General features: G+C 41.3%; 2 protein-coding genes across 2 annotated transcripts in view; one reads left to right on the forward strand and one right to left on the reverse strand.

Annotated features, from left to right (window-relative positions):
* Nucleotides 1-14,363, reverse strand: part of LOC132404262 (citron Rho-interacting kinase-like) — a 222,604-nt gene extending 208,241 nt beyond the window's left edge. Inside the window, exon 1 of the mRNA XM_059988396.1 lies at nucleotides 14,256-14,363. The gene's annotated coding sequence lies outside the window, so the exon portion shown is untranslated. The remainder of the gene's footprint in view (nucleotides 1-14,255) is intronic.
* The window catches only part of LOC132404267 (uncharacterized), a 504,471-nt gene that overhangs the window by 303,325 nt on the left and 185,923 nt on the right, over nucleotides 1-15,223 (forward strand). The gene's annotated exons all lie outside the window — the stretch shown is intronic.

Genomic DNA, 15,223 nt, shown 5'->3' on the forward strand with positions numbered 1-15,223 from the left:
AAGTCCATTGTGCTGTGCGTTAAAGATAGAGTAAAAATTAAAACCATACTGCTCCACAAATGACTGTCAAAAGATTTCATTAACATCTTGGCAGAGAATAAATATTGCACTTTCATCCTTCGTCATAACATTAAAAAAAAACACCTTTTCCCAAAGTTAACCAGTCTTATTACTCCTTATCATAGGATAGAAACATTATTGGCAAGGTTAGCACATCACATCCATTTCCAATTCTCCTTGAGAGGGCAGCTATCACCCAATTTACTGAATCACTGCAGTAAATGGAATCATAGAAAAGTACAGCACAGAGACAGGCCCTCCAGTCCAGCTGAACCTTTTAAACTGCCTTGTGCCATTGACCTACATACCCCATCCATCCACGTACCTACCTAAACTTCTCTTAAACTATTGAAATCTAGCTTGCATGCACCACCTGTGCTAGCAGCTCATTCCGTGCTCTAATGACCTTTCTAAGAGAAACAGTTTTCCCTAACATGTTCCCCTAAACTTTTCAACTTTCACCCTTAAACCATGACCTCTAGTTATAGTCCCACCCAACCTGTGAAAAAAATCTGCTTGTATTTACCCCATCTATACCCTTCATAATATTGTATAGCTCTATCAAATCTTCACTTAATCCTCTATGTTCCAAGGATGAAAGTACTAAACTTTTCAATTTTTCCCTATAACTCAGGTCCTCCAATCTCAGCAACATCCTTGTAAATTTTCTCTGTACTCTTTCAAAGGTAATCAAACCTTCAAAAAGGGCAAATTAGGCCTTACCAACATCTTATACAACTTCAACATAACAGCCCATCTCCTGTACGCAATACATTGATTTATGAAGGCCAATGTGCCAAAGGCTTTCTTTATAACCCTATCCACCTGTGACACCACTTTCAATGAATTATGGACCTGTATTCCCAGATTCCTTACTTCTACAGCACTGCTCAGTGCCCTATTACTCATTCTGTAAGACCCACCCTGGTTGGTCCTACCAAAGTGCTTGTCTGCATTAAATTCCATCTGCCATTTTTCAGCCTACTTTTCCAGCTGGTCCAGATGCTGCTGCAAGATCTGATGGTCTTCCTCGCTGTCCACTACATCCTCAATCTTGGTGGCACCCACAAATTTGATGATCCAGTTAACCACATTGTCACCTATCAATGATCTGGATGATAAACACCAACTGACACAATACTGATCCCTGTGGCACTCGACTAGTTACAGGCTTCCTGTCAGAGAGGCAAGCATTTACTACCACTCTTTGACTTCCTCATCTTGAATGTCAAGCAAATGAAACTTTTTGACAAAGACCCCATGCAGGATATTGCCAGATTCCTTGCTGATGTCCATGTAGACATCACTATCTTGCCTTCATCAACTTCCTTGATAACTTCCTCAAAAAACTCTGTAAGATTGGTTCAGAGTCACACTTGGAGATCGAACAAAAATGCTCTGCAAATTGATCACTCAGTCTGCATCTGGTCTTCACAATGTATAAGAGAACACATCATGGCCAGTGAATAAAGTATACTAAACTAAAAGAAATATAAACAGATGGTTGCTTCAAGTAGAATAAGTGACTGAAGTCATGGACAATAAGAAGGAATGAGGTAAAAGGACAAGTTTTATATCCCTTGTGATTGAACAGAAACTGTAATTGATATTAGTGGAGTTGGAAGAGTGAATCATTCCATCCTAATGGTCCATTTAGAATTCTGAAAGGGAACAGGAGCTACATCTGATAATTGAATCATGTTGGTGATACCATAAATTACTGAGGAAAATCTCGAAAGTAAAGGCTTGTAAAATAAACTTTAAGATGACAAAATTCTATCCCAGCCCTGGGAGTGCAGACAAGATAATGAAAGCAGAAATGCAAGCAAATATTCATGCTTGAGGACACCATAATTGTACACAAGTAGTTTTCTAGAAAGTAGTTTAAATAGATTGGATGCAATTGAAATTGGAAGAATGGAATGGACTTCTTACTGGAAGCTGGGTGGAGAAGAGCAGTCAAAGTAGCGACTGATTACTAGGCTAACCCATCAAATGGAAACAGAGAAGTTAAGGATGGAAGAGTAACGGTAACAAGGGATGGACAAAGTGAAGGCAAGTGCAGAAATGACCCAAATATTGAGAGCAGAAAGTTACAGCAATATAAACATTTTACAGATTGGAATAGATTAGAGAATGCTTTCTCTAATAACCCAGGCATAACTTCAACCATTAAATTTCCCAGAAGAACATCTCTAAGTGGAGAAAGTGAATGGAGTCAAAAATATGGGAACAAGTTCAGCAAACGTGATGCTGGAGGGTGACAAATTGGCCTTCTATACATGGAGCAAGTGAAGGGCTCTCAACCCATCCTGTTTAGGGGAACAGAAGTATAGAGCAATTCAGGCTGGGATAGTGAGGAAAGGCATCAAAATTATCATGCATATAGATAGTAAGGGACTGACCAAGAAACAATAAAAGATGGAAAAAAGTGATTACTTTGGGCAAGTAAAGGCTAAGGTGATAGGGACAAGGTAGAAGTAGGCCACTTATGGTCAACAGCTATGAACTTGTAAGGAAAGATGACTGGGCAAAATAAGACCAGTGACTGAAAAATAATGGCCCAAGAACAAACACCAACCCATGCTGTTGTTTGGTAAATAAACCACAAATTTGCAGAGGCCTCCCTTTGGACCATAATTCTCATCTGAAACATCGGGTCATTGCTTTTCCAGGTAATGATCTCATTTCCTAGCCTCCTCAATCACATGTAGCCCATATTTTATGTAACAATGCAACACTTCAAATGCCTGCCACTTTTTTTTCCTACATCTAGTTATCCAATTTTTCTATGGCCATCCAATCCCTCTACACCTCTATTCCTCACAAAGACACATCCTTCACTTCTTCCTTGAACCCATTCTCCCCCACCTGGTTTCACTTGTTCTCACACTGAACCAGAGTCTGTAAGCTACATTTACTTTTTCCAACTGGAAGGTGTTGCTATGGGAACAAGAATGAGTCTCAGCTATACACATCTATCTGTGGGATGTGTGAAGCATTCTCTATTTCAGGCCTGCTCTATTCCCCTCCCTCACCTGTTTTTCCTTGCACATTACTGCTATATAAATTCTGCTTTATGCTTTCATCCTACTAGAAAATTTTGGCACAACTTCCACAAAATTTCACAGCTTTCACTTTCATGTTCCATATCCAACTATTCCTTTCCTCAACTTCACTCTCTCCACTTTGGGGAATAAACTATTGACCAGTATCCACTATAATTGCACTGATTTTCAGTTACTTTGACTGGTCTTCCTCCCAACTTCCATATTACAAGAACACCATTCCATTCTCCAAATTTTTTTCTCTTCACATCTCTTCTGACAATGTCATCTTCTTTGTATGCATGCAGTGGATTTCTTTGCTTTTCAAACATGAATTGCCTTCCACCATTGATCACATGGCCCTCACAGTGAATTTTCCATGTCCTACACTTATGCTCTCATTCCACTGCACTCTTATGGTTAAACTGTGATTGTCCTTGTCCTCATCTTCCATCTCAACAGCATTCACATTTAACAAATGATCCTGTGAAACCTCATACATCTCCAACCTGATCTGACAGACACATCTTTCCCTCAGCTTGTCTTTCAGCATTCAATAGGGAATATCCTCTCCAAGCATCCTGAATCATTCTACAATCTCCATCAGCACCCACTTCCCATCCCACAGCATTTTCTTGTGCAACTGCAGACTATGCAGCCACTATAGTATTATCATTTTCATTCCCATTGTCCAGGGATGCACAGACATTTTCCATATGATTCAATGATTCATTTTTAATTGCTTCATTCTAGTATGCTGCAATCACTGCTCAAAATTTGGTCCCTTCTACTCAAAGACCAAACTCTGATAAGTCAACAGCTCCACATAACAACTCTAACTGAACGCCAAAAAGTGACCCTCAAATGTTCAGTTGACAGTGACCTTAAATCTATGTCAGCTATTTTGAGCTCTTTATACAATTTGGTGGTATAACTCCAAAATGATTGTTTAAAATTCCTCTGGTAATCATAGTTAATCTTCCTAATTATGATCTTCTTTCACATTTCACCATCAACTCTTACAACGTAATTTCACCTGTCTTCCATTCTATCACCGACCTTTTATTCTCTTCACCCTTCCCCATCTTAAAATGTTAGTTAGTTGGAGATACAGCACAGTAATAGGCTCTTCTGGCACAAAGAAACCGAACTGCCAAATTGCACCCATTTAACCAATTAACCTACTAACCCGCACGTCTTTGGACTGTGGGAGGAAACCTGAGCACCAGCAGGAAGCCTGCACAGTCACAGGAAGAACATACAAACTCCTTACAGACAACAGCGAGAATGGAACCCAGGTCACTGGCACTGTAACAGAATTATGCTAACCACTACACTCGATCTCTAACTGTTCAAAGTTCTGACACAAGTTTGTCACACACCACACCTAGACTATGTTTGTGCTGCTTCGGGTAGAATACTTGTGCTCACACTTACCTTTTGCAGCAATATCTCTGACAGTGCTGATGATCACAGATAGGTATATACAAGTTTACTACTCAATGCATGCAAATTATTTTACTTAATATTTAAGAGGTATTTGGATAAGTATATGAAGGAGGGTATTCCGCTGATTACAGGCAACTGGGACTATCAAGGAGGTTGCTGTGGTTAGCATGGAATAATTGGGCCAAAGGACCTAATACAACGCTAAATGACTCTGTGAATCAGGCTTAAGTCCACAGGCAGATCAGCCAAATTACATCTAGTGATGTTTATATTCTGTATCAGCGACCACAGGCACAATCAGGTCTGTTACTTTCTCTTCTCACTTCACAGGTGCTGTCTAATCTGCTGTGCATTTTCAAAACTTCCATTATTTTATTTGAACAATCTAATTTAATTCATTCTCCAATATACATCCTCTGAGATGTGAGTAACAATGGAAAGATCCTTCTTAGATGTCCTGAAAAAACAGGCCAACTGAATATTAAGTAAAAGTTCCTTACACGATATCAAAGAAACCCCTGGAATATTTTATGCCCACAGAGAAGACTGACTGATTAATTGTATTCAAAATATAGTACTTTTGGAAATGATGTCATTTCTCAGTAGTGCAATGAAGCGTCAGCCTGGACAATTTACTCAAGCTCCCAACATGGAACATCAAACTCACTTTGTAACTCAGATGCAAGACTGATATCAATGAACCAAAGCTAACACCAAGGGGTAGTACGGCAATTCTCAAACCTGTTAGATTTTTACATAATCAACAGCTTTTGAGATCCCATTTTAGTACTAGCCAGTATTTCACAATTGTTACTGTATAAAACAAAACATCATTAAAAGCACTAATCTTCATTCTTCATTTCTCCTGAGATAGCCCTTCAAGGGTGAGGATGATATACTTCCAGTCATGTTTTTTTCTTTAGTTCTAAGGTGACTGACGGGCCAGTGCTGGAATCTGCAGGCACAGCTATAAACAAGCAGGTGATACTTTGCATGCCCAGTACACAGGTAATTTGGGAGCTGGTTTATCTCTCCAATATTTATGCTAGACTGCTAGACTTATATGCTCCTGGCACATGGACTTTGTGCACATCTAATTGCTCCTTAGTTTCCAATAGTCACAGGCCAGATAATCCCAGGAGTTGATTAGGATTTTATACCTCTTCCAGAGGCTTAGTCAGTATCCTTGAAGCATTTCCCCTGTCCATTTGACTTCCTGTAAGACAATTCAGAATAGGGAGTCTGGTGTAGGGACTGAAAATGATGTGGCCTCAACAACAGAGGTAATTGAATTATCACTGCTGTGGATGGTGGCTTGGGAAAGCACGTTGATGTTCATTTGCTTATGCTATTACTCCAGTCTGCATAGAGAGGGCAGATGTGCTCAGAGAATGAGGTAATGTAAAAATCAGGAGAGGAAGTCAGGATGCAGGAGGATATGCAAAAATATTCAGGAAATTCTTACTACAGCATGATACACACCTTTGTTAATAAAAACTTCCTAATAGGTTCATAAATCTATGAAGAAAGCACAGAAGGAAGCCACTCAGTTTATCACACCTTTGCCTGTCCTTTGAAAGGGCTCCCCAGGTGACCCCATTGCCTATTCTTTCCCAACTGATTTGCAATTTTTTCAGCTTCCTGAGGAAGTGTAGAATTGTACCTGTTTCCACCATCTTTACATGGAGTGCTGTCCAGTTTTTCCATAAATCAAACCTTAAACCAGAACTAATTGATCATGGACGATAGAAAAGTTTATCCTTAGTTAATCTACTAAAACTCGTCATAATTTTGAATATCTCCATTAAATCTAGTTAACTTTATAAATTCCAAGGAAGTTCTGTACACTTCCCTGATGACATCTACACCCTGTCTTAGGCTGTGACAAACCAAATTTGCTTATCCATATCCTGATTCTAGATCAAGTAAAACTTGGAACTTGTAAAGATTTCACAAAATTTCCTTGCTTGATAATGCATTAGAAAGTTGCCTCCAACTCAACTTCTAAATTTAATGGCCTTGCTTTAGGCTATGCACTGTATACCTACTTGGTAAGGCAATTAACATTATATTAATGTGGCTTTTCAAGTTCAACAATGGATTCACTGGTCTTCTCATTGCTTGAGATCAAAGGAACAACACGATGGTAATTGAGGAGGGCAATACTCAGTAGGGAAGAGTAAGTTAGCTGCAAAACCACATCTTTTTGACCACTTGTGGTTCAAGGTAGAACTGTTTACTTGGTCAGTGCTTTTATATGCAGATACACCAGATTGCAAAATGAGCTGCATATCAATACCAGGAGCACAAGGCAAAAAAACTATCACAGGCTATATCTTATTCAGCTTCTACGCCAAAACAGAAAAGATCCTCAAATATCGCCATTTATAAAAGGCTACACAATGTGTATAGGCAGAGCATAAGCTTACTGGACCTGTAAAAACACAAGTTTTGAGGAAGCACTGATGATGGCATTTTTGCAACTTGCTGGAACTAGAATCATTAGTAAGCACACTAGTAACTATGTTTTAACAGTGGCAATAAAGTTCACAACTCATAGTCAGGTTCCAATACCGTCCGTGGTAAGTCTCACTCACCCACCTAGCTAGATACGATCTTGGGTTTATAGCTATCTGGCATCACTCAGGCATAAATACAGTTAGGCACTCCAGACCATCACGAGTATTCATTAACCACACAGACTTCTGCTTCATTAATTTGCAGCCATTAAGAAGATTTTTATGCAAGTACACACAAGAATCTAGGGCAAACTGCTGTGATTTTTTTGTCTCTGGCAGTCTATGCTCACCGATAATTCCATGCTTCAACCCATTCTGGTTCCCCTCTCTTCTCTTCACCTGCCCATCATTCTACAATCCTCTCCTATTAGATTCCTTCTTTTTCAGCCCATTACATCTTCTACCTATCCCTTCCCAACCTCTTACTTAATCCTCCCTCCCCACTCACACAACTTCCCCCTCACCTACCAGCTTATACTCATGTCTCTCCCACTCCCCCACCTTATTCTGGCTTCTAGTCCCAAAAAGAGATTCCAGTGGAAATATTGACTATTTATTTCCCTCCTGACTTGCAGTTCCTCCAGAATTTTGTGTCTCAAGATTTTCAAGGATCTGCAGAATTTCATGTTTAACATTCTGTGCAGATATTTATTTATTTATTTATTAATGTTTTTATAAGTTTCTACAATGCAACAAGTTTAAAAATAAAGAGGTTTAAACAGTGCAAAACAAGCGTATCAAATGTACAGTTCGTAACAGTTAAGGAAAAGCACCCGTAGTAGAATCGTATAAAGTTAGTTACCACCCCACCCTTCCACTACCCAACTCCAAGCCAACCTTACGATATATAGAAAAGTTAACCAGAACTCTTATCACCACAGAGTTGTATTTATAAAAAGAAGGTATATTGCCTACTACCTGAGCTATAATATGTTTATACATCAAAAACAAACTGTAAATCTTAACCGAAAGAAGCTGGAAGTAAGGGATTTAAATGCAAAAGAGAAAAGGAGGGATGAACCCTTAATCTAAACGGGAATTATGAAAATATTCAAGAAAAGGTTCCCACACCCTTTGGAACTTTATGCCGAATTAAGAAGTGAATAATGAATCTTTTCAAGGTCTAAGCAGGACATAATGTCTCTAAGCCATTGAGCATGAGTGGGTGGGGCAGCAACTCTCCACCTAAGAAGGACTGCATGTCTGGCCAAAAAGAGGCAAAAGACAATGTATAACATTTAGTCGGATTCAGACACGTGTCAACTTCTCCCGAGGTGCCGAAAAGAGCAATCAGAGGATTAGGTTCCAAATAGCAATTAAGTATATGGAATAAGGTTAAAAAGACATCTCTCCAGAATTTCTCCAAGCTAGGACAAGCCCAATACATATGAATAAGGGAAGCCTCGCCCCCTTTATACTTGTCACAACAGGGACTAATATCAGGTTAGAACCACAATACAGAATCCTGTCATCAGACACACTCTGAGAATACGGGCTCAGTTCAGAAAATATAATGGTCTTCACAGTTTCTCACTCTAGTCCTATTCTACATAATCATCTTTTTCAGCCTTCTATGCAGGATTTAACATTTCTAGATTGGCACAGAAAGGGCTTTGAAGATCTTTTCATAGACAATTGCTTTGCAACTTTTGAACAATTGTCTGTAAAATTCAACCTACCCAACACTCATTTCTTTAGATATGTCCAAATTAGACATTTTATCAACCCTTTAAACCAAACTTTCCTGAGGTATCCGATAAAAACGTTGTGGACTTGTTTCTTCATATGAACCCAAGCAGCAAGAAAAAAGCATGGCCTCAGTGATGAGGATGTTTGATAATGGATGCTGCTTTTCTACAGCGATGTTTCATGTAGATGTGCTCAATGGTTGGGAGAACGAATCTGATAAGAGAGTGAACCATTGGGATAAAAGGGAAGGAGGAGGGGCACTAGAGGAAGATGACGGGCAGGTGAGGAGAAGGGAAGGGTTAAGAGGGGAGCCAGAATGGGAAAAGGAAAAAGAGAGAAGGCAGGAGGGGAGGGGAAATTACTTAAGTTGCTAAAATCGATGTTCATGCCATCAGGTTGGAACTTCTCCCATCTCTAATGAGATCCCACCACCAAGCACACATTTCCCTCCCCTCCACTTTCTGCTTTCCACGTGACTCCCTTGCCAATTCATCCCTCCCCACTGACCTCCCTCCTGGCATTTATCCTTGCAAGTGGAACAAGTTTTACTCCTCCTCCCTCAGTACCATTCAGGGACACAAACAGTCATTCCAGGTGAGGCAGGTGACACTTGACTTGTGAGTCTGTTGGAGTCATATACTGTATTGGTGCTCCCAGTGTGGACCCAACATAGATTGGGAGACCGCTTCACCGAGCACCATCTGCCAGAAAAAAATAGGATCTTCCAGTGACCACCCATTTTAATTCCACTTCCCATTTCCGTTCCGACATGTCCATCTAAGCCTCCTCTACTGTCGTGATAAGGCCACACTCAGGTTAGAGGAGCAACAATTTATATTTCGTCTGGGTAGCCTACAACCTGGTGGCACGAACATTGATTTCTCGAACTTCCAGTAATGCCTCCCCTTCTCTATTTAACTCTGACACCTCCTCCCTTATTCTCCAGTCCTGCTGAAGGTCTTGGCCTGAAATATCAACTGTACTCTTCTCCATAGATACTGCCTGCCCTTCTGAGCTCCTCCAGCATTTTGTGTGTGTGTTGCTTGGATTTCCAGCATCTGCAGATTTTCTCTTGTTTGTGATGAGGCCATAAGGAAAACCCAACTTTTACATATGCTTCCTTTTGCTTTTTGACTAAACTTACAATATTCTTTGTCATCCAAGGTTCCTGAACTGAATCAAAATCATCTTTCACCCTCACAGAAACATGAAGCTCCTGAACTCTAATCAATTGGCCTTTAAGAGTCCAACATGTCAGATGCAGATTCACCCCTAAAACAGCCATCCCTATCTGCTTTCTCCTGTTCCTGTCTAACACTGTTTTAATTTGCCTTTCTTCATTTTAGTACTCTCTCAAAGACCAGGTTTTCAATATCCATAACTATTTTTAAATTTATTGAATTATGGTCATTTTCCAAATGCTCCACAGTAAAACTTGGTCAAGCTAATTCTCCAGTACAAAGCCATGTACAGCCCAATCCCTAGCTGAACTATCTACAAATTGTTTCAAAAAACCCTCCTGAATGCACCTAACAAATTCTGCCTGATTCAAGACCCTGACACTAAGGGAGTTTCAGTCAATATTGAAGACATTGAACTCACTGACTGTGATCGCAGTCGTTTTTGCACCTTTAACACCTGTTAAGGTGTTTCCCTAGCTCTCATTGGCTATTGGGAAGACAACAGTACAAGCCCATCATAGTGAACGCATCTTTCTTATTCCAGAATTCTTTCATGTGGCCTTACTGGATGTGCCCTTCAAGATGTCCTCTGTTGATGTAACATGAATATTCTCCTTCATCAGTAAATTTAACTCCTCAACCTCTTTTACATCCATCTACAGAACTCCTGCCTTCTTCTTAATCATCTTTCTATAATGGCTACAATATTGTAATCCGGATTTTTAGCTCATCTTCTTTACCCAGTATATTCCTTGCATTAAAATACACTTTAGGCCATATTCCTGCCACCTTCATGATTACGCCCATGGTTGCTTTTGCTTTTAGACAATCTCTGCCACCTGCAGACCTACTATTCCAGTTCCAACTTCACCACCGCAGTCATTTAAATCCCTTTATGTTGCACTAGTAATCTTCCCTGCAAGGATAAAGGTGCCCTTCTAGTATACATGCAACCTACCTTTCTTGTACAGATTCCACCCGCCCTGGAATAGATCCCAATGACCCAATTAACTGAAGCTCTCCCTCCTACATCAGTTAGTCAAGCATTCAACTTCTTGTTTCTAGCCCCACTAGCACATAGGTCAGGGAGTAATCCTAAAATATAACCCTGCAGATCCTGCTTTTCAACTTGAACCTTGAGTACAACACAAGCTTTAAAAACAGAACCAAGTGAATCTCAATTTATAGGCTCAAGTTTGTTAAAACAAGCCAAAATATATAAGAACCAGAACCCAGTTTTAGGTATACACGTGACCAACAATCCAGATCTGTATTCCAACTACACCCATGCTCATAGCCCAGACTAACAAATGTTCCAGATGTTAGAGCATCAGGATTTTGCAACGATAGGATACTGAATTTGCAGATTCAATGAAGTATAGAAATATAGGGGTTTCATGATTGAAACAGAAGATTCTGAGGAGAATAGATGTTAGGATGATGTTTCCCCTAGATCAAAGAGGACATAATTTGAGAATAAGAGATCACTCATTTCAAACAGATATGAGAAGAATTTTTTCCTTTCAGGAGTTGCAGATCATTAGAATTTTCTACCCCAGACAATGGTGGAAGTAGAATCATCGTATGTACTCAAGGTGGAGGGTTCAAGTGGTATAAAAATAAAGCAGGAAAGTAGTGTTGAGCATTGGATTAAATATGGTCTTAATGAATGTAGAAACAACCTTCAAGGATCCACTGGCCTACTCCTCCATCTCTTATGTTCCTCCTCTAACATCCCCTCACCATCTACCTCCAAGTGAAAAGTTTGGAGTGCTCTAGGACATCAATTATCGAGATTCCAGTACTGCTCTTTTCACCATCTGCTCCTGGTCATGCAGCTTGCAATTCACTAGGTAGCTTCCTATACCATTCTCTTGATAGGCATGGACTGAGACCAAATGGATGTACTTGCAGGGTTCGTTGGTTAAACAGAATATATGATGCTGAAATATGTGGATGCTGGTGACACCAATCTTTATTAGATTACCCTAAAACTACTTTTGATATTGAATCCATAAGTGAGACACCATGACCTCCTTGATAGTGCCCAACCACAGCTTCACTAGTGGGATCCTTCCCCCTCTCATAAAAGGGAAAGTAACTTCCTGCAGACCATTGTTATACAAATATCACATCCTCAGTGGCATTGTTGAAACAGCCTCAATTCATTTGTACCAGTATTTAGTCTCTCCATGGCAACTGCAACTGTTTCAAGAGGCATATCTAAAACACATCTTTAATGAGGCATCATTATGTGCATTCAAGACAAGTGATTCAGAAGCCCAGAAGTAATGTAACAATGCAGTGGCTGGATTAAAAATGCCCCTGCATGGCAACAGGCAACACACATCTCCAGGTTTCAGAACATGAAAACTAAAATCCAGCCCTATGATCCCTTCAAGTCATAGAACAGAAACAGGCCCTTTGGTCCATCTAGTCTATGCCAAACTATTATTCTGCCTAGCCCCTTGACCTCCACTCAGACCAAGCCCTCTATACCCTGTCCATCCATGTACAGTACCTATCCAAATTTCTCTTAAATGTTTAAATAAAACCTGCATCCCCCACTTCTGCTGGCAGATCATTCCACATTCTCACCACCCTCTGAATGAAGAAGTTTGCCCTCATATTTCCTTAACTATTTCATCATTCACTCTTAACCCATGATCTCTAGATCTAGTCGCATCCAACTTTAGTTGGAAAAGCCCACTTGTGTTTACACCATCTATTCCCCCATAATTTTGTATAACTCTATCAACACTCACTCTCCTACACTCAGGGGAATAAAGTCATAACATATTTAACCGGTCCCTATAACTGAGGTCCTCAAGATCCTGGCAATATCTCTGTACTCTTTCAATCTTTCCTGTAGGTAGGTGACCAGAACTGCACACAATACTCCAAATTAGGCCTCATCAACGTCTTATACAACTTCAACATAACATCCCAACTCCTGTACACTTTGGCAAAAGTTCTCCTTACAACCCCATTGACCTGTGACACCACTTTTCAAGGAATCATGATCTGCATTTCCAGATTCATTTGTTCTGCCAGATTATCCACACACTATGCAACTACTCCCTGGCTTGTCCTCCCAGTGCAACAGCTCACATGTCTCTGTATTAAGCTCTACCTGCCATTTCAACCATTCTTCCAATCAGTTTGGATCCTGCTGCAGTCTTTGATCGCCTTCCTTGCTGACCACGAAACCCCCAATCTTGATGTCACTCCCAATCATGCCGATCCAATTTACCACATTATCATCCAGATCATTGATATAGATGACAAACAACAATCACTGATCCCTAAGGCACCCCACTACTCACAGACCTCCAGTCAAAGAGGCAACCAGCGACTACCACTCTCTGGCTTCTCCGGTAAAGCCAATATCTAATCCAATTTATGACCTTATCCTAAATACCTTTATAAATCCACACATCTTACTTAAAATAGAACATAGAAAACCTACAGTACAATACAGGCCCTTCGGCCCACAAAGTTTTGCCGAGCATGTCCCTACCTTAGAAATTACTAGGCTTACCTATAGCTCTCTATTTTACTAAGCTCCATGTACCTATCCAAATGTCTCTTAAAAGACCCTATCGTATCCGCCTCCACCACTGTTGCCGGCAGCCCATTCCACGCACTCACCACTCTCTACGCACCAAAACTTATCCCTGACATCTACTCTGTACCTACCCCCGCCCAGCACCTTAAACCTGCGTCCTCTTGTGGCAACCATTTCAGCCCTGGGAAAAAGCCTCTGTCTATCCACATAATCAATGCCTCTTATCATCTTATACAAAATATCCTTCTCAACCTTTAAACATTTGTGCAATTCCATCTTTCAGACTCTTTTCTTTCGCTACTTTAAGTTGTGCTACCTGTAATCTTTCCTGTGATAGCTCACTCCCCGACATCAAATCCATTGTCCGTATTTAATAGCATTAACAACATCCTTTTGAAGTCTGTCATTCTCCTCCGCGCCTTTCGCTACATTGCCTAATAGCATCATTTATCAAGTACGACATTATCTATCAAATGAACTTCGAGCTTCCTTCTGTAAAATTTGCCATAACTTTCTCAATTTCCCATTCATGCGATGCTGTCACTTTAAGGCACCAGCGTCTTGCTGAACAACCTGTAGAAGAAAATAAACCGAATGAGGAGGTGTATTTGGAGGTAATTGTTCAGATCCCCGTTCCAGCTTCCACTGCCAACCTGAGCACGAAAAGCTGCAAGGCAGGCCAGGGACATTGTTCCTGCCTCGGGGGACAGAGAGCACCCTTTCTCCCAAGGTACCTTATTACCTGATGACCCTTAGGCCACTCTCACCGGCTCCAGGTAATCACGACTTGCCACCCCACCGTCTGACAGCTCAGCCCGCGACCGCTTCGATCTCCCTTCCCGCCCGCTGCCAACGTCTTCTTCGCCGCTTGCCTTCCCTTCAAATTTCGCTCAAAAATATGGTAGCGCGCCTCCCATTGGGCAGCGGCGCCGGCGGCCTCGCAGCCTCCGGCCGGCGGATTGGTGGATCGGCCGGGCCCGGTCTGCCGCCTCTGGTGATTGGCCTGAATCCGAAGGATGGCAAACGCTGCGTCGGTATGCGAAACCAGTCTCCATGGTGACGGTGACGCGCTCGGGAAGGGCGGGGGAGGGAAATTAAACAGAGGGGATTCTGCGGATGCTGGAAATCTGGGACAACACACACTAAGTGATGGAGGTCGGTCAGCGTCTATGGAAATGACGTTTCGGGCCAAGACCCTTCATCAGGACTGGAAAAGCAGGGCGTAGATGATAGAACAAGATGAGGGATGGGGAACAAGCTAGGAGGTGTTAGGTGAGGGCAGGTGGATAGGAGAGGAGGGATGAAGTAAAAAGTTGGGTGATAGGTGGAAAGGGCGGAGGGCTGGAGAAGAAGGAATCAGATAGGAGAGGAGAGTGTACCATGGCAGAAAGGGAAGGATAAGGTGTACCAGGGGGAGATGGTGCTAGGTGAGGGGAAGAGGTGAGGGGTCAGAGTGAGGAATAGAAAGGGAAGGGGAAGGGAAACAAATATCGGAAGAAGAAAATGATATTCATGCCATCAGGTCGGAGGCTGACTAGACAGAACATAAGGTGTTTCTCCTCTAACCTGAGAGTGGCTCATTACGGTAGAAGAAGAAGCCAAGGACGGGAATGGGACAGGAATTAAAATGGTTGGCCACCAGGAAATTCCTCTTTTTATGTATGAAGTAGGGGTCCTCAATAAAGCCATCCTCAAACTTATGTTGTGCTC

The sequence above is a fragment of the Hypanus sabinus genome, chromosome 13, assembly GCF_030144855.1.
Source record: "Hypanus sabinus isolate sHypSab1 chromosome 13, sHypSab1.hap1, whole genome shotgun sequence".
Taxonomy (NCBI): Eukaryota; Metazoa; Chordata; class Chondrichthyes; order Myliobatiformes; family Dasyatidae; genus Hypanus; species Hypanus sabinus.